We start from the raw sequence: 21,863 nt of genomic DNA, 5'->3' as shown, positions 1-21,863 counted from the left end.
TTTCCTCATAAAAATAAGCCAAATAACAAATAATGAGAACCCAGTATAGCCAAAGCCCATAGAAGAGTCATTGCTACCCATGACTGAGAAAGAATATACAACTCATGGGACATTTTCTTTGGGGTTTTGTATGGGAATTAAAGGAAGTAGTAATTAGTGCAATTTCTATCATCTCATTTTCCCTCACACTTCCTTTAAAATGCCTGGTGTTAAAAAAAATATATTTAGATTGAACTGTGTGGTGAGCGTTGGTGAATTAAGCTCCCGTAGAAATCATTCTGTAATCAAGATCACATTTCAGGAATTATTAATTACAAACATCAACATATATCATTTTGACTGGACAACAGTCCTTTCTTTGAAATATAAAATGTGTGAAATGCAAATACACTCTTGAGAATTCAAATTCACTTGTATTAGCCAATGCATCTGGCAACACGGACACAACACAACAATTAGCCTTGATGTTACAATTATATGCCGTTTGATCTTACTTGCTGCAAATATAAACTAACATTGTATCTTTGGTCATCAAATGTAGATGCTAGGGTGAATGCCCTAAATATATATTGAAAATAGCTTTTCTTATTTCACACCACTTTATTTTTCGTATCCAAAAACTTCTGATGTTGCTACATTTCAACCCACAGCAGTCTACTCAGAAAGATACAAAAACATGGTTTTGCTCATGGGGTTTCAGTCTCTTTCCCATGTGTTTTCACAGCACTTTATAAAACACCGTGGCTTCCATTTTTATATTCTAGCTACGTGTTCTAATGCCTGATTTTGCATTTTTGGCCCAGTTCCTAGAGGCCTGGGTTTCTTTATTTGTTTATTTTTTCTTATTCATTGTCAGATAAATCCTTGAAACTGTGTAATATATAGCTAATACTGGCTCTCAAACATATTTGAACAATAGATAAATTAATTAATCTACCAAGATCCTGAAATGTCTAGCTCATACTTAAATAAGGCACGTTCAAGCCAACACTGACAGCAAAGAAACTTATCTAATTACTGAAGTATGGAGCATAGGAGTAATTTATGTATCTCCAGTGATTTCCTTATAAAAATCATTTCTAAGTCATTTTTCTGAGATTCCATCAAATATAAATCTCTAAAATAGAAGAACAGGCATAAAGATGCAGCACACAGATGAACATTTATTAGACTGCACACTAGTAAACATGCCTGTTCATAATTAATGTATCCATTTTATATTTTATCTCACAAGCCTCTCTGAAACCCATGACTCAAATTTTTGTTTTGCCTTTATAACTATTTTCTAAATGGAGGGGATCTTATCTTAGTTTTGTACTTTTCCCCCGTTCATATTGAAGTTTTGTACTTTTCCCCGCTTTCATTATGTCCTATTATTTGCGTTTTATTTTCTCCAGGGTGAATAATTGAAAATGGTAAAAGCATTTAAGACTGGGAACATCTCTTACAGTGTTTTGCAGTGCTCTTTCTGTCTGTCCGAGTTTTGGAGTTCAACTTGACAGAAATTAAATATGCTTTATTTCCTGTGAGGAATAAAGTTCTGACAATCACCTCCAACCAGAGGAGGGAACACAGTGTAATGAAAGTCAGGATTTTGCTTTCACTTCCTCTGGAAATCTTGTCTCCCCAAGGGCAAAACACATTTCTGAGGAAACATCAAGGAGAATAATGTTTTACTTGGTGCCATGAACTCAAAGTAGATGTTTGTTGATCTTCAGTATGTGTTTATACATACTGTCTTTAAATATAAGAAGAAATACAGACTCTCTCTATTCTTTTTCCCTGACTGCCAAGAGGAAATTTATTCAGCTTTATTTCTGCAGAGAGAAAGTTGAATATTTTCAAGAGGTTGTTATTTTGATTTGACATCTAATTTTTCCTATCTGTGAAATGGGTGAATACTACCTCCCATATAAAATGTTTGTGTAGACTGCATGAGATAATAAATACCAATTGAATGTCATCTCTAGATTAAAAATGCCTAGAATGGTTCTTCAAAATAAGACATTGACCCATAAATATTAAACTCATTATTCTGTCATTTTTTCATTTAATTCATTTGCGTTTTTAATTTTCATTTAATTTTTAATGTTTTGTTTTTTTGGTTTTGTTTTTCCTCTCCTCCCTTGGGAAACTGAAAAAAAATGAGAGTGCTCACCTGTAAATCACAAAGGTGGAAAAATGAAACAGCTACTAGTGTTGAGCTGCTAGGAGACAAGGTATTCACTTAGGACAATGAGCCACACTGAAAGTAACAAAGCCTTCCTTCACTTACTGTGATAGTGTAATTCAGAGGCACAATAAGATCCAGCTTCCTAGTGTTTCATTTTCTTCATGGAACAGCACTAGTCGACGAGCAGATGACATGTAGTGCAGGTTCAGGAAAGCGTCCCACTCGTCAGGTGCACTAAGGAAAAGTCTCCTGTCTTTTTATGGACCCAGGATACCAGGGGGTGGGTAGGAGAGGCAGTGGAAAGGGCAGGAATGGGAAGGTACAGAGTTAGAGTCAACCAAAGTGCCTCAGCCCATGCCCCCTGAGAAGGCGGTCTTGGTGGGCCTCAGCTAGGAATGCAGATCTGCCTTTCAGCATGGCTGACGGGGTGGAGGTGGGGTGAGGGGCAGAGCCCTTACCTGCGTCCCTCCAGGAAAGTTTAATGCACTAGCTGTGCACCAAGTCTGCTATGGGGAGGGCAAGATTTTGCCTAAGAGATCTGCCAGGCAAAACGTTATAATGACCTGTGGTCAGGTCCGAAAAATCACACGGAAGCTTTTTGCCTGGAGTCAGACTCCTTAGTTCCTTTTGTAAATATAAAATTAGAAAGCAAATCACCCCCATTCGAAAGAAAATTATAAACTAGAGAAAAGGTCCTGGCAATTCTAAATTACAAACCAGAAATGAATGACATCTGGAAAAAATGAACGTGTTTCAGTGTTGGAGCAGTAGCTAAACAGCTAAATAGATTGTGGTACATCTGTGTGATGATGTATTAGTTAGCAGCTATAAGTTGTGTTTTCCAGAAATATTTAATGGTGTGAGAAAATAGTTGCAGTGTAACATGTAAAGAATGTTGAATCCCACATTTGATACAGAGTGAGATACCCCAATTTACAGATATATCTAACTGTGTGTGTAGGTGCATGTGTGTGTTTGTGTGTGTGTAACCTTGAGAAAGCATACCTATTATTAAAAGTAGTATTTCTAGAAAATTGGATTCTGAATTAAAATCTTTGCACCTTTAGGAGATTTGACAAATTCTCGGTAGTGAGCATATATCACTTTTATAATTATTAAATATATAATTATGCAGGCAAGTAAAAAAGATTAAAGATATGCTGTCTGCACAAATGGAAAGGAGCAGTGAGAAGCCTGCTCAGGTGCACTGTCTGTCATTTCTCTCGGCATAGGCAGATGCTGCGGGTGAAAGAAAACGAGGACCCAGAGGGGAAAGAACACCTTACTGGAACCTGCCTCTCTGTGAAACTTAAGTTTGCTTCTTTGTTGGCCTTTCAGTTTGCCGTCCTTTCACGGGTGTGAAAAAATTATGCACACAAATAATAATTCAGTATGCCTCATATTAACTAACTGATACCAAATGAGCAGCGACGTTTCTAAGGATCTGGGAGGAGAACATTTTTTTGCGATAGGAAGTGGGATTATGACCATCAGTGATGAACCACTTCATTACTCCCTTGTCACTTTCTCCAGGCCCCCCACCGCCTTGATCCTTCAGCCCTGAGTGCCCAGCTGAATATCCTCTCATTTCTCTGGGTGCACACCTGACAGGCTTGCTCACACTGTCTCTCTGCAAATGTCACCTCTGCCATTTCAGTTGTGATACATGCTATTGACAAGCAAGGGGGTTGAAGAACATCACTGCACTTTTTCTATTTTACATTATCTTGACAACTTAAAACCTCCCCAAACAGCACAATCCTTCCAGAATTCTCAGTTACTCTTTGATTTTATAGGGATTTGTTATAGAGGATTAAGGACTCTTCACCTTGGCCTGACCTCTTCCTAATCGCTGGTCTTGATCCTGACATTCAAACTTCATCTTCCTGGAGAAATTCAAAGGCTGAATTATTTCCATTTAGCAAAGCAAGAGGAGCAGATTCTGAAATAACATTGGAGGACAAAGCAGATTTTCCTGAAATTTTGATGTGGAACTGATGCCATTAATTCTTCCGTGGCTTTCCAGAATGATTCTTTGTATACAGGGCTGTTTGCTTCCTGTTCAAAATAATCCAAAGCAGAAGCAAGTGACTTTCAGATTTACTGGAAAGCTCTGCCTATAATCACTGAGCAAGTTAATCAAGAGAACACACATATCAATATGAATATGAATTTTTAACAAATTCCATGTGTAATGAGTACAGACAACCATGTACTCATTGACAAAGGCCAGAAGGTTGAATATTTTATTTTCTTCTTTTTTAATTGCCTTTAACCTTTCTAGCTATTGTTTTCTCATTCGAATAGATACACAATAATGGAACTTTTAATATTTTAGTAGCTCTGATTACATATCTCATTTCACCCAGCCATGGGGAGAAATTGATGCCTACCTCCAAGGTATTTTAAAGGGTAAGCCATCTCATACAGAAGGTGCCAAAAGCATGTGTACACATTTTAAGAAAGGAAAACTGTATTAAAATTGTAATACTCAATATACACCGATAACAGAAGATGAATACAAATCACGTTTGATTTCTGCAATTACAAGAGGTGCTCAAAGTGGTTCCCATCAGCGTCCAGACACTTCTGATTACGGCGAATTACTGCTTGAGCAACATTGACCAAAGTGTCCACTTGTATACATTTTTTTTGGCACCCTCAGTAGATATAAAGGATTAAATGGAGTCCCAGGCTATGAAGATAGGTGTAAGTGGAATATAATGTATTCAGTGAAAGGAATAAAGAATTTATGCACGAACATGAAATAAGCAATCTGTGTTCCTTGATTTCTCCCTTTGATTTATCTCAAACCCCATTACCTCCTATAGACTGTGGTAGGTCTTATTTGGACAACCTCTACTGTGGTTGAGGCACCCCTGCCTTTGGAAAGTCACACAGGAGCCAGGATGGAGACTGCTAGAGACAAGAACCTGTCCATCTGTCCGGACTCTACTCTAAGCCAAGAGGGAAGAATACTTCTTAGACCTTTTAGTATGTGAGCAAGCCAGTTTACTTAGAGCGATGATGAGATGGAATTTAGAGGGTGAAAGCTACCTATCAATTGACCAGTTTCTTATCTTTCTAACTCATTTTATCGAGAGGATGAATGAGTTCAAATCCTGGTTCTGCCATTCAGTAGTAGTGTGACGTGGGCAAGCTTTTAAACATTTTGGTCATCAGTGTCCTCATCTGCCCTCATCTATTACTTCAGACACCTCTCACAGTTCTCATTCTTGAGAAAATGAAATGCAAATTAGGGCCTAACACTGGATATCCGTTTATCTTTTATCATTTCTTTTCTCTCCTTAGCTTCTCTCCTTAGCTTAGCTTATAATAATCTGGGTTCTGACCGTTTCTTAGAGTAATGATTGATAATTACAAAATGTCAAGCTAATTGTATCATCCAAATCACTGCTCATTGCCATTAAAGTTGGGTTTAGGAATGGTATGGTATCATGGGCATACTGTAGATTTATCAAAATGTGCAACTGTTCCTTTTCTCTTCTCCCACAAATCAAATTTAAAACACATTGGCTAATTTGAAAACTTTAACTATATGATTTGTGCTTTCATTAATGCTATTTTTATTATCTTTAAGAGTGTTATTATTTTGTTATAATTTATCTCTGATACACAAAGTTGCTTAGTTCATGGTGCACCTGTAGTGTTAATTTGCATAAAGCTAACCCCTCACTTTATTTATTATTTCAGCTTCCATCTCCAGTTCTAGTCATGGGCCTGTGGACCCTCAGATCCAAGGGCTTTCCCCCTTGTCCTTCCCTGGTGTCCTTTTTAACACAAGGAACTGATTCTCCATGAAATAATTATCCATGCCCTGACCCTCTGACATCTAGTTAGGCTGGGTCAATGGGAGATACTCATGAGAGCATGTTAGAAAGAGGAGGAAAGGAAAAGCCAGGTGGTTCTCCTCCTGTCTCTGCTTTCAGCAGAGCATTGGCTGTATCTCGAAGCTCCTGCTGGGCAGCCTCCCTTCTATGGTTTTAGTTTCCACCAGGTACCATCATTTCACTCAGATAGGGCCAGCTTCGTGGGTGCGAGACCTGTGCATTTGCACAAGGTCTTGCACATAGAAGAGCCCCACACTTGATTTAATGCTCTGTTGTTGATATTTTGAAATTCTTAATTTTTTTTACAAGGGGTCACACATTTTCTTTCTGCACTAACCCAAAGAAATTATGCAGCCCGTCTTGGTGCCAGCACCACCAGGGGAATGCGCTTCACACTCCCAGTTTCCAGCTCCATAGGCTCCATAAGAACACATCTGATGCCTCTTCTCAAGTTCCAGCTTCCCTATGTGGCCTGGCTTCGTGGCTCTGTAACACCATCATGTCTGCCATCTTAGGAGTGGTGGTAGCTTCAGCAGTCATTACACTTCCTGCAATTTTTAGTCCCTCCTTCTCACCACTATGTTACTAGTTTTTTTGTATTGTATTCCGTGTATTAAATATCCTGGCATAGAGTCCATTTTCTCAACTGGAGTCTGGCTTTATAGACACCAAAGCTAGAATATCTAAAATATATTCTAAGTTATGCATATGTTTTTGAAAAGTATAGTCTGACATTTGTTTTTTTAAAATTCATATTGATGGCTTTGTGCTTTAGATTTTTCTCAGTTGCTTACTTTAAACTTATTACTGTTTTTAACATCTAATCATGATGATGAATACATTATACTTCTTTACTTTTCACTGATGCTGAATAAATTATACTTCTTTACTTTTCACTGCTTTATAGTATTCCATCCTTTATGAAGACAAAATTTCTATTATCTTCTTCCTTAGTCATAGATATCTATGTTTTTCTTTAACTCCCCACTATATCTGCATCCCCATGATACTATCTGCATCATGATAGCAGAAAATTCCTCATTCCTCATCATAAAAGTTTTATTAATACTTATGCATGAAAAGTTTTACTAATAATTACCGTAGTCAGGATAGGTTTTTGCTTTTCAAAATAAGGATGTTCCCGTTTTCGCCTTGTTTTCTGCAGTGGTTTGAGAGATTAGCACTACACTTATCAAATGCTTTTTCTTCATCTATTGAAATGATCATGCTATTGGATAACAAGTAGTCAGGGTTGGGATAAAAAGACTTTCATCTGAAAATTTTTCCAAATGTACTTGTTTCTGGGGCTAGAACATTGAGAATTTGGATACCATGAGTTTGAGTAGTAAAAGATACCCTATTTTATCTAGGATTTTCACATTTATCCATAAATATAACAAATCATGTAATTTTATTTTCTGCTACTGTAATACTAGTGTATTAATTTGACAAAATGAGATAACAGCTATCTTTCATTTTCTATTTTCTTGAGCAATTTATATAAGAAAGAATTATATGTTCCCTGAAAGGGCTAGGTTAAATAACATTTATCTATAGCACTACCTGGCTTTGGACTGCATTTTTAGCGGTTGAATTAGAGAAGAGTGTCTTTGATTACTATTTTAACTTGTTTTGTGGTTATTGGTTTTATTTTTCAATTTTTTCTTCTTTTAGCAATTTTAGCATTTTATATTTTTCCAATAATGTATCTATCTTTTCTAAATTTTCAAATCCATTTGTGTTTATATTCTCTTATCTTCATGTTATGACAATGTATCAGAATTTTCATAATATTTTGTTACCTTTAATCTGTATCTTAAATATTCAGTTATAGTAAATACTTTCTCTTTCCAATCTATAGTGTGCATTTCTAGAAACCTTTCTAAAAATCTGTTTTGCTAAAAGTTTAAAAAAGGATTTTGTTTTTTTATATAAAAACCTTGTAATTATCACTTCCATTTTTCTTTAAATCTTGATTTTCTATTCTTTCTCTTATTAATTGTTCCTTATTATCTCTATCCTTTTTGACTCTTTGCACTTACTTTGTTGCTCTACTTATGTCTTCTTAAGTTGCACAAATATTTTTCTCAAAGCCTTCACTGTATCCCACACTTCTTTAATTTAATTACTTCATTTTGTTCATAATTTCATTTAATATTCCTTCTTCAGTGAAGAATTATTTAATATAATTTTTCAACATGTAGAACTTTTTAGCTACATATATTTGTTTTTGTATTTGTTGGTTTCTAATATTACTGCATTATGATAAAAATATATATAAAGACTATATATGGCATATTTTGTGGCCCTGAACAGATTCAATTTTTGAAAACGCCACAGTCCAACCCAATGCCTGTCCAGATGAATTTAAAAGAGTCTTTGAAATAAGACTTCAGAGCTAAGAACTTCTGGTGTTCTCATGGAGTCTCAACTCCATTTCCCTCAGGTGAACTTGCCTGTCAGAGAAAGAAGAACCTTATTTCGATTTTCCAAGTGCTCAGTTAGGTTGACATTATGTGACCCTTGAAGTTGAGGAACGGAGGAGGCAGGACCATTCCAAGCAGCCTGCCTTGTTCTCCCACCCCAGCTGGACTGCATTAGTTGATGCTGCCATCTCCACCTTGTGTTCAGTTGATGTTGAGGTTTTCTTGCCACACAGGCCACAAGAAAACAAGGATCCACCCAGCTTGCATGAAGGAAAGAGATGGCTAGTATACAAGAAAGATCTTCCACCGCCTGTCCTTCCATTTAGCTCTCAGCCTTCCTTCACCTTAGGTCCCCATTTTCTTCTCTCGAAAGGACTCTACCAATTTCTAGTTCCCCACAAGTCTCTCACAGTTTTGTCTTATGTTTTAGATTCGGTCAATTGCCTTCTGTCTTCTGTGGTAGATTCATCAACAGCTTAAACAAAGCTGTGATCTTGTTTCCTATTTTATTTAAAGATGCAGAAATTGTGTCTGTGGCATACATTAGTAATAATTTGGTAAGGTGCCACATTCTCTCCTTAGCAAGCTGGATATGTATTAATGAAGCCCAGAACCTTGAAATTTAAGTGACAACAAATTTGTTTTTATAGGAGGTCCAGATTTATATCTAAAGTTGAATGATTCTGTGGTCTCATTCAGTGTTTTCTTTCTCTCTGTCTTTTTTTAATGTTTTTAGTGTTTTATAATTTGAAAGTTATTCAGGTGAAACTTCAGAACTGCATTGAATTGTTGTTAGCAATTTATTGATAATAGCTTAGTGATTGTGACTGGTAGCAGAGCAGAGTATACTAAAATACTCTGACATTCTAAAAATAACTACTATTTGTTTAGCATTTTGCAAAACATTATTTTAGTGGCTGATCAAACAAAACTGTTAAACAAGTCTTATTATAATTCTCATTTTATGGATGAGGAAACCAGGGTTAAGAAAGACTCTTTGACTTTTTCAAAATCATTCATCCAAGAATGAAAGTCGAGTAAACAGCAAAAAGAAAATCACAAAATCTGCAATGCCCCAAAAACAGGAATAAACAGGCACAAATACCGAATGTTCTAGCAGAAAACCAAGCCAACAGAAGGTAACACATGCAAGGAATGGATTTCTACTCACAGATGCAAAACCTGGTGATCTGGCTCCAGAATTTAGCCCCAGCTATACCTCTACTAAATGTAAGAAAAAACTAGGAAATACAAGACAAAGAACAAATGCTTAGTTTAAAATTGTCCCAGTAGTGGGAAAGCAGCTTGTGGAAGGGAGTAGGGAACAATTCACGTGCTTTCCTCACAACTTTCCAGAGAGGAGAATGTTTTTGTTATTACTTATGAAGCAATTATGTCAAAATTATGGCAGTTTCCTTCTCTCCACACTACCCTGATTTGTATCTGTGTCGCACTTTTTTTGACTGTTTCTTTCTTTGTACTTCTTCCCTTCTACACCCTCACTTGTCTAGCTCAGCAATTTCTTTGTATAGCTGTCTCTCCTATTTGCCTTTTCTTGTCTCTATCATTCTGTTCTGTTTCTCCCTAATTCAGGATCTGGATCATAATTATTCCGCAATGACACATCAGGACTGCCGACTCCACAATGTTTATTCCGAAAAGAAAGGAAGCATCACAGTGTTTGGATAGTTGAGTTAATTTGACATTTTTGTGTTTTTCTTTCCAGTATATAGACATTTTATTGCTTTCTAAATATCATTTCATTATCTGGGAGATTCAATTTTGAATAAGGTGATGAAAGTGGGCATCTTTACCTTCTCTCTGAGTTTAACAAAAATGGTATATATTGGTTGTTTTGGGTTTCTTATTAATATCTAAGAGTTAAGAATTTTCCTTCTATCCTTAATAAGTCTTTTGAATTTTATTTTGCTTTTAAATCAGAAACAGGTGTTTAAAATGATAAAGAATTTTCTTCGTATCGTTTTTTAAATAACCATCGTTTTAAAAAATTTAATCCTGAGCATAGTAACTGATGATAAACAATTGTTTCATTCTTGGAAAAAAAGCTTACCAGGTACTCTTTGTAAATATCGTATTTAAACGTTTAGCTTCAGTGTCAGAATTCAGATTTATCTACGGATTTTTATTTATGTACATGACTGGTTCCGATTTGATTTTAGGTTTTCTTTAGCCTAGAAAAATAAGTTGAGTTTCTTTTTTGTAATTTTGGTTTTTCTCGCTTTGTTTCTAACACTGATACTACTTCTGTCTTGAAGTTTTGGTAAAACTCATCTACAAACTGTCTAGAACTGACATCCATTTTAAAGATAGTTCTTTTCAAAAATTATATAATTATTAATTTATTTAGCTATTGCAATTCTTCTTGCATTTTAATGTCTTTGTTAATGTATATTGTCTCCAAATGTTAACTTAATTGAAATTTAGTGCCATAAATTTGCATGTAGCATTCTCTAATTTTTTATAAGATAATTTTTTATATTTTAATTTTTATGACTACAGGATTCTGTTTTTGTACTTAAGGCTGTTTCCTTATTTCCAATTTTGTTGCTGTTTGTTTGTTGTTGTTTGTGTGTTTGTTTGGTCTTCTATTTTTCTTGATCAGATTTCCTCAAGGCTTGTCTGTTACATTGATCGTATGAAATAACTTTGTTTATATTAACCAAGTCTACATTTTTCCCTATTATATTGTTTTTCATTTTTATAATTATTATGATCTTTCTATTTACACATTTAATTTGCTTTTTCCCAACTTCTTAATTTAAAACTTAGCTGATTTATTTTCAAACTTTCTTGTTTTTTATTATATATATATATATATATATATACATATATATATATATACATGTATATATATATGTAAAATGTATGTATACATTTTATCAGAGTGCCATTTGGACTGTGCCAGGTTTCAATATGTAATGATCTTATTGCCATTTACTTTAGATTACTTTCTAATTTTTATTTCATTTCTTCTTTAACCACCTCCCTCCCCAATTTGGTGGCGTGTCTCTTACTTTCTGCACACCGAAGTTGGGGGAGGGGAAATGTTATTCTTCTGTTGAAAATATCCATATTTTCTCATAATGTTCAGAAAAATAGCCTGTGTTCTCCTTTGGATAGATTCTTGAATTTCTTGAATGCTCAATATATTATCTGGTTTATTAAGTGGTCTAAATTTAGTTGAATACAAGTATGTCCAGTGTTTTGGATACACAATTATATATATCTATCTATAACTATAAGCTGCTTAATTGTATTATTAATATCTCTCTATAATTTTTTTTAAAATGTGTTTTCTCTCAGTTTCAGAAGGAGGTTAATTTTAAAAATATCATTACAATAGTGGATTTGTCAATTAATTTATTAAGCTATCAAATATTTTTTCAATGTATTACAACATTGAATACATTGAATACATTGAATACAACAATGTATTACAACATCTAGGCCTACTCTTTTTAGGCCTAGAGAGACTTATCATTACTATGTATCTTAATAAATTAAACTTTTAATGAACATTAAGTAATATCTAACATTTATTGAGCTTCCTACACATACAGTGGCTAAGTACTTTGCATCTCTAGTAGGTCAACAGTATCATTGTTGCTATTATTCCAATTTTACAGAAAGACACCTGATGTAAAGAATGAACACCCAAAGTTATTCTAGGCTAACAAGTAAAGGAGCTGGCCTGGACCCAAAATCACACAGATTGGCTTCAGAGCCAGGCTTGCTAACTACCCCACTCTGAGACTCAGTATTAATATCATTCACAGTTTTGTCTTTTCCTTGAATTCTGTTCTTCCCTTACATAATGTTTGTCTGACTTATATTTTCCCATTCTTTGTTTTCAACCACTTAGTGAATTTTGTTAACATCATATAGCTGGATTTTTTAAAGCCAATTTAATAGTCTTTCTGTTAATAAACAACATACCAATTTATTTTTTCTTCTCCAAATTTTCTTTTCTATTCTCTATTTTTCATTTACATCTGCTAATTTTCTGTATGCCTCTGTTTTTTGGGGAGTCTTACATCCTTCCCAGTTGTCTAATGGTTAGCTTTAACATTTTATCATGTGTTTCTCTGAAAAGTCTAAAGAAAATCAGCTTTCATTTCTTCCTCTGGAACAAGACAAAACATTTAAATTTTGTGCCAAGGTTATACATTTTTTTATAATTTTTAAAAATAATTTATACTTAATTAAAATACTGCTTTCTTCTCATGAAGTTTTCTTGTATATCAAATCTGATTTTTTTTGCTTTGTTTCTGTATTGTTAGCTTAACAATTTGAACAATTTGTGTGTGGCAAACTTTCTCACTATAAATTATGAACTTCACTTATCTTTCTGTTTACATAATTGTTGGATAATATTTTCACATTAAAATTTCAAACTTTCACAAACTTATGTGTTATTGTACATCCCCCAAATTTTTATATAAGACTAGAGTGTCCAATATAATAACCTCTTTCAGGGAAATAAAATTAAATTTTGTCATTCCTTTGATTACTGTTTCTCTTTTATCTGCCCTCTTTGGTACTGGAATTTCTATTACATGAATACTAAATTTCTTAAATTAGTTCTCCAAGGCTCTCATATTAAAGCATCATTTTCTTATCCTTATTGAATTAATTCCAGGGAAAGAATATTGAGGTGTTCATATAATATCTACATTTCAAAGTTGTTTTTTACTTTCTCCATGGCATAGCACTTCTAATTTGTCTTTAATCTCAAAGCAATCCACTTGTTCTTTCATGACTGATGGCTCTAGATTATAGATGAATCTTTTTTATGTTTGAGAGACTTTCTAAAGTTGTATTTCTTTCTTTGAATATGTCTTATTTGTAAGGGAATCATTCTTCCAAGTAACCTCCTTTAATGATATATTTTTATATGTCATGTGTTTTTTCTTTGCTTGCTTTAATTTTATATCTTCTTCTATATACTGTTTATATATATGATTTTGTGATTATGAAGACCAAGCTGACTTTTCTCCTAGACAGTATGAGCCTTTCATTCTTTCATGTCCAGATCACACACATGCTCTGAAAAAGTGAGACCCTTTGTTAATGACTAGGAATATGAATTGTAGAATGGTGAGAGAGGAAAAGAGGTCTAAAGTACTCTACATATAATGATGACAGGCTATTATTTTGCATTCCAGGGGAATTGTGGAGTGCAAAAGTGGTTGAAAACAAAGACATTTTTGTTGTCACAGCAGGAGTGAGCTACTGGCCAGGGATGCTGCAAAGCACCTATAATACACAAAACAGATCTCCACACAAAGAATTATCCAGTCTAAGATGTCAATAGTGTGGAACTTGGGAAACTCGGGTTCATAGAAATGAAAAGGAACTCATGGTTGAGAAAACGCCGACAACCACGTAATCGATGGCTCATGAGTATGAGAGCCCAGAGTGAAGTTCATTGCCACAGGAAGAGTAAACGTTGGGAATAGCATGCGCAGGCAATTTTAAAGAAGTTCTCCAATATAAAGTAAAATATGAAACTCTTTTCATTTCCCCAAGAATGTTTAGCCAAAAAAATATGTATTGCTCAATTTATTCAGTCTGTTGCATTTCTGATATTTGTCTATTTGGTTTTTCAGCAATATTCTGAGAATGACTTCCCAACTGGTGAAGGAAAAACTACCAAAAAGCCCCTGTAACATTGTCATTACATTTAGGATGACTGTAGTTTTACTAAGCCATATCAGAAATTTCAAATAAGATTTTAAACTTGCCATTGAAATCAAATTCATGAACAAATTTGGAAGATGGCTTCCTAGGCCTGTATTTATTTAAACTTAAGTTTAATCCGGTTGCATCCATCACCTCAATGATTCATTATATTAGTGCAGAGATGTGTATACTATATAAATCTTTTATTAAATAAAACCAAATCCAAACCATTAAATAAAAAAGTTTCTTAGTTTCTTAGTTTCTGAGAAATAGTTGGGAAGCTACAGCTAGGTGATATGATGAATAAACTAAATTTCCATGTCTTAACACAAAATAAGTGAATTTTTATTTACGGCCAATACAAGAGTTACTGGTCAGCAAGAGGCTTTCCTTCTACAATAATTAGGGACTTTGGGAACCATTTATTTTGGTTGGACCACCCAGAGTCTTCAGCATCTAGCCAGCAGATGGAAGAGTGCAAAACAAACACTCACTTCTCAAATACCAATAACCAGAACTGAGATATGTTACATTATTTTGCATTTCACTGGAGAGTGTCACTCACATGACCCCACCTAGATAAAATAAACATGGGCAACATAATTCTTGTCTCGGCAGCAACTTACCAGTAATTACTCTATATATTAAACAAAGAGCATACATTTTGGTGAACAGTTGGCTATCTCTGATACATATCACAAGGAGATTTTGTGTCTTTGGACTTATTGTTTGTTTTATTAGCTGTAATAGCTGGACACTTAACTGGGGAAATTCGGTTATTCTCTCATTGGCATAAACTTTGGCCTTATTAGGAGCAAACTATGTTTTTGGTACCGTTCTCTGTTTCTATTAATAAGAGCCTGGTCTAGGTGCTGAAAAGTATTCTCTCCTTCATCAGTCCTGTGTTGCCAAGTTCCCTTCCAAGTGGAGGACGTCTGAGAATTTTTACTTTTAGAGGGATTTTTTTTTATTCACTTTGCAAATATACAATACATTTGTATGTATATAAGTTGTGAGGGTTTTTTTTTTTTATTTATCCTGGCTTCAATCTTATCTTGTGTACATTATAATTTGCAGAAACTCAAAGTTATTTGGAATATGTAGATAGTATCTTTCTCTAGTTTCTATATACTATAAACTTTACAAATGTTGATATTCATTATTTCAGTGAGGACTGGGAAGAAAATGGCATAAAGGAATGCACTCAAAATGTGTACTGATCTCTGAGAGCACTACTTCCTCCAATGCCTGGCTCTTGTCCGCACCAAATATGAAAATACTTAAAATGTCAGCCATTATTGTATGTGTAAATATAGGGATTCTGAAGTCAAACCTGGAAAGTTCTTGGTGACATTAAGATATGTGTTGATTTCCTCAGAGTTCCTACCGGAAATGAAGTAAAGTTAGTTGTAACAATTAGCAAAGGACATATTCCAGTTGTGGGCATCAGTTTTAAGTTACGAGAAGACCAACAGCAGTGGTTTGTGATGAGTAACATTTAACACAGTCTTGAATTTGTTTTGTGTGTGTGTGTGTGTGTGTGTGTGTGTGTGCTTTTTTTTGTAATTGCTGCTGTATGCCATCCAATAAAAATGTTTTGCACATAAAGAGCATAAAAAGATCTGTGTACATGGCAAAGAACTATTGCCTGCCTTTTCGAAATGGAGAGCAATCTTTGAGTCAAAAGTTCTTTGTTTAGAAATCTTTAGATCATGCAGAAAAGAGTGTAAAAAAAAAACTGCTTCAGATTTCTTTCTTTTTTTGTCACAGGAGTCTGATTTACATTTTTTAAAAAAATATTAATTTTTCAGTTACAGTTGACATTCAGTATTATTTTATATTAGTTTCAGGTATACAGCATAGTGGTTAGACATTTATATAATTTGTGCAGTGATCCCCTCAATCAGTCTAGTACCCACCTGGCATTATACATAGTTGCTGCAACATGATTGACTATATTCCCTATGCTGTACTTTACATCTCCATGACTGGTGTGTAACTACCAATTTGGATTTCTTAATCCCTTCACCTTTTCCACCCAGCTCCCCAACCACCCTCCCCTCTGGCAACCATCAGTTTGTTTTCTGTATGTATGAGTCTCTTTCTGTTTTGTCTGTTCATTTATTTTGTTCTTTAGATTCCACATATATGTGATATCACATGGTATTGGTCTTTCTCTCTCTGACTTATTTAATTTAGCATAATACCCACTAGGTTCCTCCATGTGGTAAGATTTCATTCTTTTTTATGGCTGAGGAATATTTCATCATATATATTAGGCTGGTGCAAAAGTTCTCGCAGTTTAAAGGGTTAAAAATAATTGCAAAAATCGTGGTAATAGGTACCACCTCTTTTTTATCCAATGGTCTGTTGATGGGCACTTGGGTTACTTCTATATCTTGGTTATAAATAAACAGAAACGTTCATATATCTTTTCGAATTAGTGTTTTTGATTTCTTCAGATAAATACCCAGAAGTGGAATTGCTGGGTCATGGGTAGTTCTATTTTTTAATTTTTTGAGAAACCTCAAAACCATTTCCATAGTGGCTACAGCAATTTGCAATCCCACCAACAGTGCAGAAGGGTTTCTTTTTCTCTGCATCCTCACCAGCACCTATTGTTTGTTGGTTTATTGATGATAGCCATTCTGACAGGTGTGAGGTGATATCTCATTGTGGTTTTCATTTGCATTTCTCTGATGATTAGTGATGTTGAGCATCTTTTCATATGTCTACTGATCATCTGTATGTCCTCTTTGGAAAAATGGCTATTTAGGTCATCTGCCCATTTATTAATTGGATTGTTAGGTTTTTTTAGTGTTGTGTGAGTACTTTATAACTTTTGGATATTAATCCCTTTTCAGATACATCATTGACAAATATCTTCTTCCATTTAGTAGGCTGTGTTTTCATTTTGTTGGAGTTTCCATTGCTGTGCAAAAATTTTGTTTGATGTTCTCTCATTTGTTTATTTTTTCTTTTGTTTACCTTGCCTGAGGAGGAGGAGGTAGATCAGAAAAAAAAATATTACTAAGAGCAATGTCAGAGAGTTTACTACATATGTTTTCTTCTAGGAGTTTCATGGTTTTAGGTCTTATATTCAAATATTTAACCCATTTGGAGTTTATACTTGTATAGGGTGTGAAATGTTCAGGTTGTTTTTTCTTTTATGTATGTATCTGTCCAGTTTTCCTATAACCATTTATTGAATATACTGTCGTTACCCCACTGTATATTCTTGTCTTCTTTGTCATAGATTAAATGACTATATAGGCATGGATTTATTTCTGGGCACTTTATTCTGTTCCATTGAGCTATGTATCAAGTCTTTTACCTCCTTGGTTAAATTTATTCCTAGGTTTTTTTGTTTATTTGTTTTTGATGCAGTTGTAAATTGTTTTTAATTTCTCATTCTGGTAGTTCATTGTTGGTATATAAAACTGGTCTATATTTCTGAATATTAAATTTGTATCCTGCCACTTTACTGAATTTATCAGTTCTAACAGTTTTTTGTGGAATCTTTGGGATTCTGTATCTATAGTATCATATCATCTGTTTCACTTCTTCCTTTCCAGTTTGGATGCTTTTTTATTTTTTTTCTAGTCTGATTGCTGTGGCTAGGACTTCCACTACTATGTTGAATAAAAATGGTGAAAGTGGACATCCTTGTATTGCTCCTGATCTTAAAAAAAGGATTTTAGCTTTTCTCTGTTGAGTATGATGTTAGCTGTGGCTTTTTCATATATGGCCTTTGTTATGTTGAGATATGTTCTTTCTATTCTAACCAATATAGTTTTTATCATAAATAGATGCTGTATTTATTCAAATGTGTTTTATGCATCTATTGATATGATCATGTGATTTTTATCTTTCATTTTTTTTATGTGGTATATCACATTAATTGATTTGCAGATATTTAACCAACCTTGCATCCCGGGAATAAATCCCACTTGTGGTGTGTAATCTTTTTAATGTATTGCTGAATTCGATTTACTAACATTTTGTTAAGTATTTTTGCATCTATGTATGTTCATCAGGAATATCAGTCTATAGTTTTTGTTTGTTTGTTGTTTGTTTTGTAATATGTTTGTCTGGTTTTGAAATCAGGGTAATGGGTGGCCTCAAATAATGAGGTTGGCAGACTTACCTCCTCTTGAATTCTTTAAAATAGTTTTAAAAAAATAGGTGTTAATTCTTCTTTGAATGTTTGGGAAAATTGACCTGTGAAACTATCTGGCGAGGACTTTTGTTTGTTGGGAGCTTTTTATATTACTGGCTCAATTTTGTTAGTAGAAATGGGTCAGTTCAGATTTTCTATTTCTTCTTGAGTCAGCCTTGGGAGATTGTACGCTTCTAGGAATTTATCTTTCTAATGTATTCTTCATTTCAGTTATTGTATTATTGTATTCTTTTGTTCTGACTGGTTCATTTTTTTTCCTTTTTCCATTTTTATTTTCATAGATCTTCATAATCTTTTGTAAAACAAAAAAAGGTATGGAAAATATGGAAGCTTCCAAAATACCCCTAGATTTCCCTTGCTGTACAATATACGGACTTAGTAGAAAATATAATCTGATCTAATCCGTATTCTTTTGTCTAAATTAGTTTCAGGTACCCAAAGCAACGTAATGGTTAGATATGTACACCTCTCACAAAGTGATAACCCCCCTCAATCTACTACCTATAACATCACATATAGCTCTTACAATACCATTGACTATTTTCCTATGCTGTACCTTACTTCCTGTAAATTTATTTATTTACTTATTTATAGTTGACATTCAATATTATTCTACTTCAGCTTCAGGTGTACAGCACAGTGGTCAGGCATCTGCACAGTCTATAATGTGATCCCCCTGATAAGTCCAGTACCCTACATAATCTTTTTTATGGTTTCTATGTCCTTTTCTATGCTAGCTATCTCTTTGTTGAAGTTCTCACTAAGTTCCTTGAGTATCCTTATAAGCATTGTTTTGAACTCTATCTCTGGTGAATATTTTGCCCCATTCTGGTTTCCTCTCTGTGTTTCTTTCTATGTATTAGATCGATCAGCAACATCTCCCATCTTGGCTGGGTGGCCTTAGGTGGTAGTGACTGTGTGTCCAGTGAATGAGTCTCCCTGATTTCCTACATTGGGAGCTCCAGGAGTGTCCCTTGTGTGAGTTGTGTATGCCCTTCTGTTGTAGTTAAGTTTTGATAGTTGTTGGCACATCGGTGGCAAGTGTGATTGACCCTCAAGCTGGGGACTGGCTGTGGGGTTTTCTGCATCCACAGCTTATGGGCCACTGTGCAGGGGACTTACACCATGGAACATGATTCACCCCAGCAGACCCTGGTACCCGCAGAGACCACCTTTTGTGTCATTTGTGGGGCTAATTGGGTGATGCTCTGTTGCAGTCTGAAGCTGGCCTCTGGGTATGTTGGTTTTAGGTTTTCTTGGGAGGGGCTCCAGTGCAGGCCTAAGTCAGCTGCTGCCTATGACCAGCCTGGGACTACCTTGTAGGATCTGCAAACCGATCCGTGGTCAGTGACTGCCTGTGCTGGACCTGGAGGCTTGTGAGAGAGACCACACTAGGATCCAAGGACAGCTGTCACCAGGACCAGGCCTGTGGTAGCTCTGCAAAAAGCCCAGGGAAAACCTGAGACCTGTTGTAGTTTCCAGCTGTCCATAAGGCTGAGTCACTGAAATACCCTTGTGCAATACACAGGCTGGGTGAGGCAGGTTCTCAGGGAGTCATAAAGATGTGGTGAGAGGTGTTCATCAGTTTAATGTAGGTTCTAGTTTGGTACCAGAGCTGAGCCTAAAGCTATTCAGCAAAAGGCTCAGAGCACACCTAAGCCAGCCACCACTGGCCTCAGACCTGCAGACCTGTGAGAGTTTTCCAAGAAAGACTATAGCATGGTCCAGAACTGGCTGCTTGCTGAGAAAGTTCTTCTGGTAGAACATGAGTTGAGGCCAGCTGTTTGCTGCTGAAAGAAACTCCTAGTGGGTGGGGGGTGGAGCTGACTGCCTGTTGCAGAAGGTACCTCTGGCATTGCTTGAGTTGAGTGGGGCAGGATCCCAGGGAGTCACCAGGATGGAGCAAGTGGAGTTCACTAGGCCAATACAGGTTCAGATTTGGCCATGTGGTGGAGGGCTCAACACAGGAAAGAAGGCACCATCAACTGGCTGCACAGGAATAGGGTTCTACAGAGGGAAAATGGTGACTTAGCCGCTAGTCCTCTTCCTGATGCCACACAACTCAGTCTCTCCCTATATGTCTCTGGTATCTGAGAATTGCTGTTCTTGTGCAGGAGCCCAGAGTAAGTGCCTGCAAGCTAGTGAATGTGTTCCTAGGCCCTTTAAGAGGATGTCTGGGTTTCTGGCCACCCTCCATCTCACCTGGATGGATGGAATCTTCACTGATTTTCACAGCCAGATGTTGTGGGGGCTCCTCTTCCTGGCACCGGTACTCCAGACTGAGGGCCCAGTGTAGGGCTGGGATCCCTTGCTCCTCCGGGAGGGACCTCCTGATTCTCAACCACCACATGCAGGTTTGAGGCTGGCCTTTATGTCTCTGTGCCTCCTACCAGTCTCAATGTGGTTTCTTCTATATATCCTTAATAACAGGACTTCTGTTTAGCTAGACTTCAGATGGTTCTCCAGGTTGATTTTTCTGTGATTGAGTTGTAATTTTAATGTGGTCAAGGGAGGAAGAATGCACATCATTTGTCTCTTCTGCCATCTTGCTCCCACCCCAGAAGACACTGAGGAAAAAAGAGAGTATTTGTACATCTACCAGGCCATCACATCAAGTCATGGAGCACAAAAGGCATAGGGCTGGCCAGGCCTTGAAGTCCAGCTAAGCATAGTTCTGGGATTGTTCTGGTCTAGCAAATATATGTTAGGTTTAAGGTAAGTTATAGAAATAGAAGAATAGGAAGTAAAATTTTAGGGAGAAAATTAGAGGGCAATGTCTTAGAGATCACAAAGTTAGAAAAGAGCATTATCAAGCAGAGTTGATCCATTTTACTACAGTGAAGTTTCCTTTGGGTTATACTCATTTCTGACTTTTGTGCTTGAAGACAATAATTGCAGACAAACAGAATTTAGGGTAACCCTACTCACGATTGAGTAAAAATATAACAATTTGTTTTCACATGAACAAATCTTAATGAAATCATAAGATTTATTAAAGAACATTGAATCTAGATTCTGTTAATAGAAAATACATTTATTCAGCATTTATTATGGTTAAGGCCAGGGAAAGGAAATAATCTATAAGAATGTGCAAACTTCCAGAATTTATAGAATAGAGCAGAGTAGATATTACATCTACCCCAATAACTAGTCTCTAAGGTGAAAATTAATGATACATTAAAATAAGACCAGGTCTTATATTAAGTTTTGCTCCAAAAAACACATTGGAGCTGATTGTCTGGCTAGATCTTATTTTCAGGAAAACACGGTAACAGAGAACTTCATATGCTGGACTAAAAGAGTCCAACTCTATTTAATGCCCAACTGACAGTCATTGCTGATTCAATCATTGCTGTTCAAAGAAGAGGGATAGGAAAGTCTGCTTTAGGGAGGTGCATTTATTTACCAGCACTGTAGTGTAACTAGAGGAGAAAAGACTGTAAAATTGGAAAGGGCTATCAGTAGGTTATTGCAGTAGTAGCTGCAGTAGACTGGACAGGAAAAGTGAGTGGTAATAATGTGCCAGGCAC

Source organism: Rhinolophus ferrumequinum, chromosome 13, assembly GCF_004115265.2.
Source record: "Rhinolophus ferrumequinum isolate MPI-CBG mRhiFer1 chromosome 13, mRhiFer1_v1.p, whole genome shotgun sequence".
Taxonomy (NCBI): domain Eukaryota; kingdom Metazoa; phylum Chordata; class Mammalia; order Chiroptera; family Rhinolophidae; genus Rhinolophus; species Rhinolophus ferrumequinum.
Note: the sequence above shows the minus strand (reverse complement) of the source record.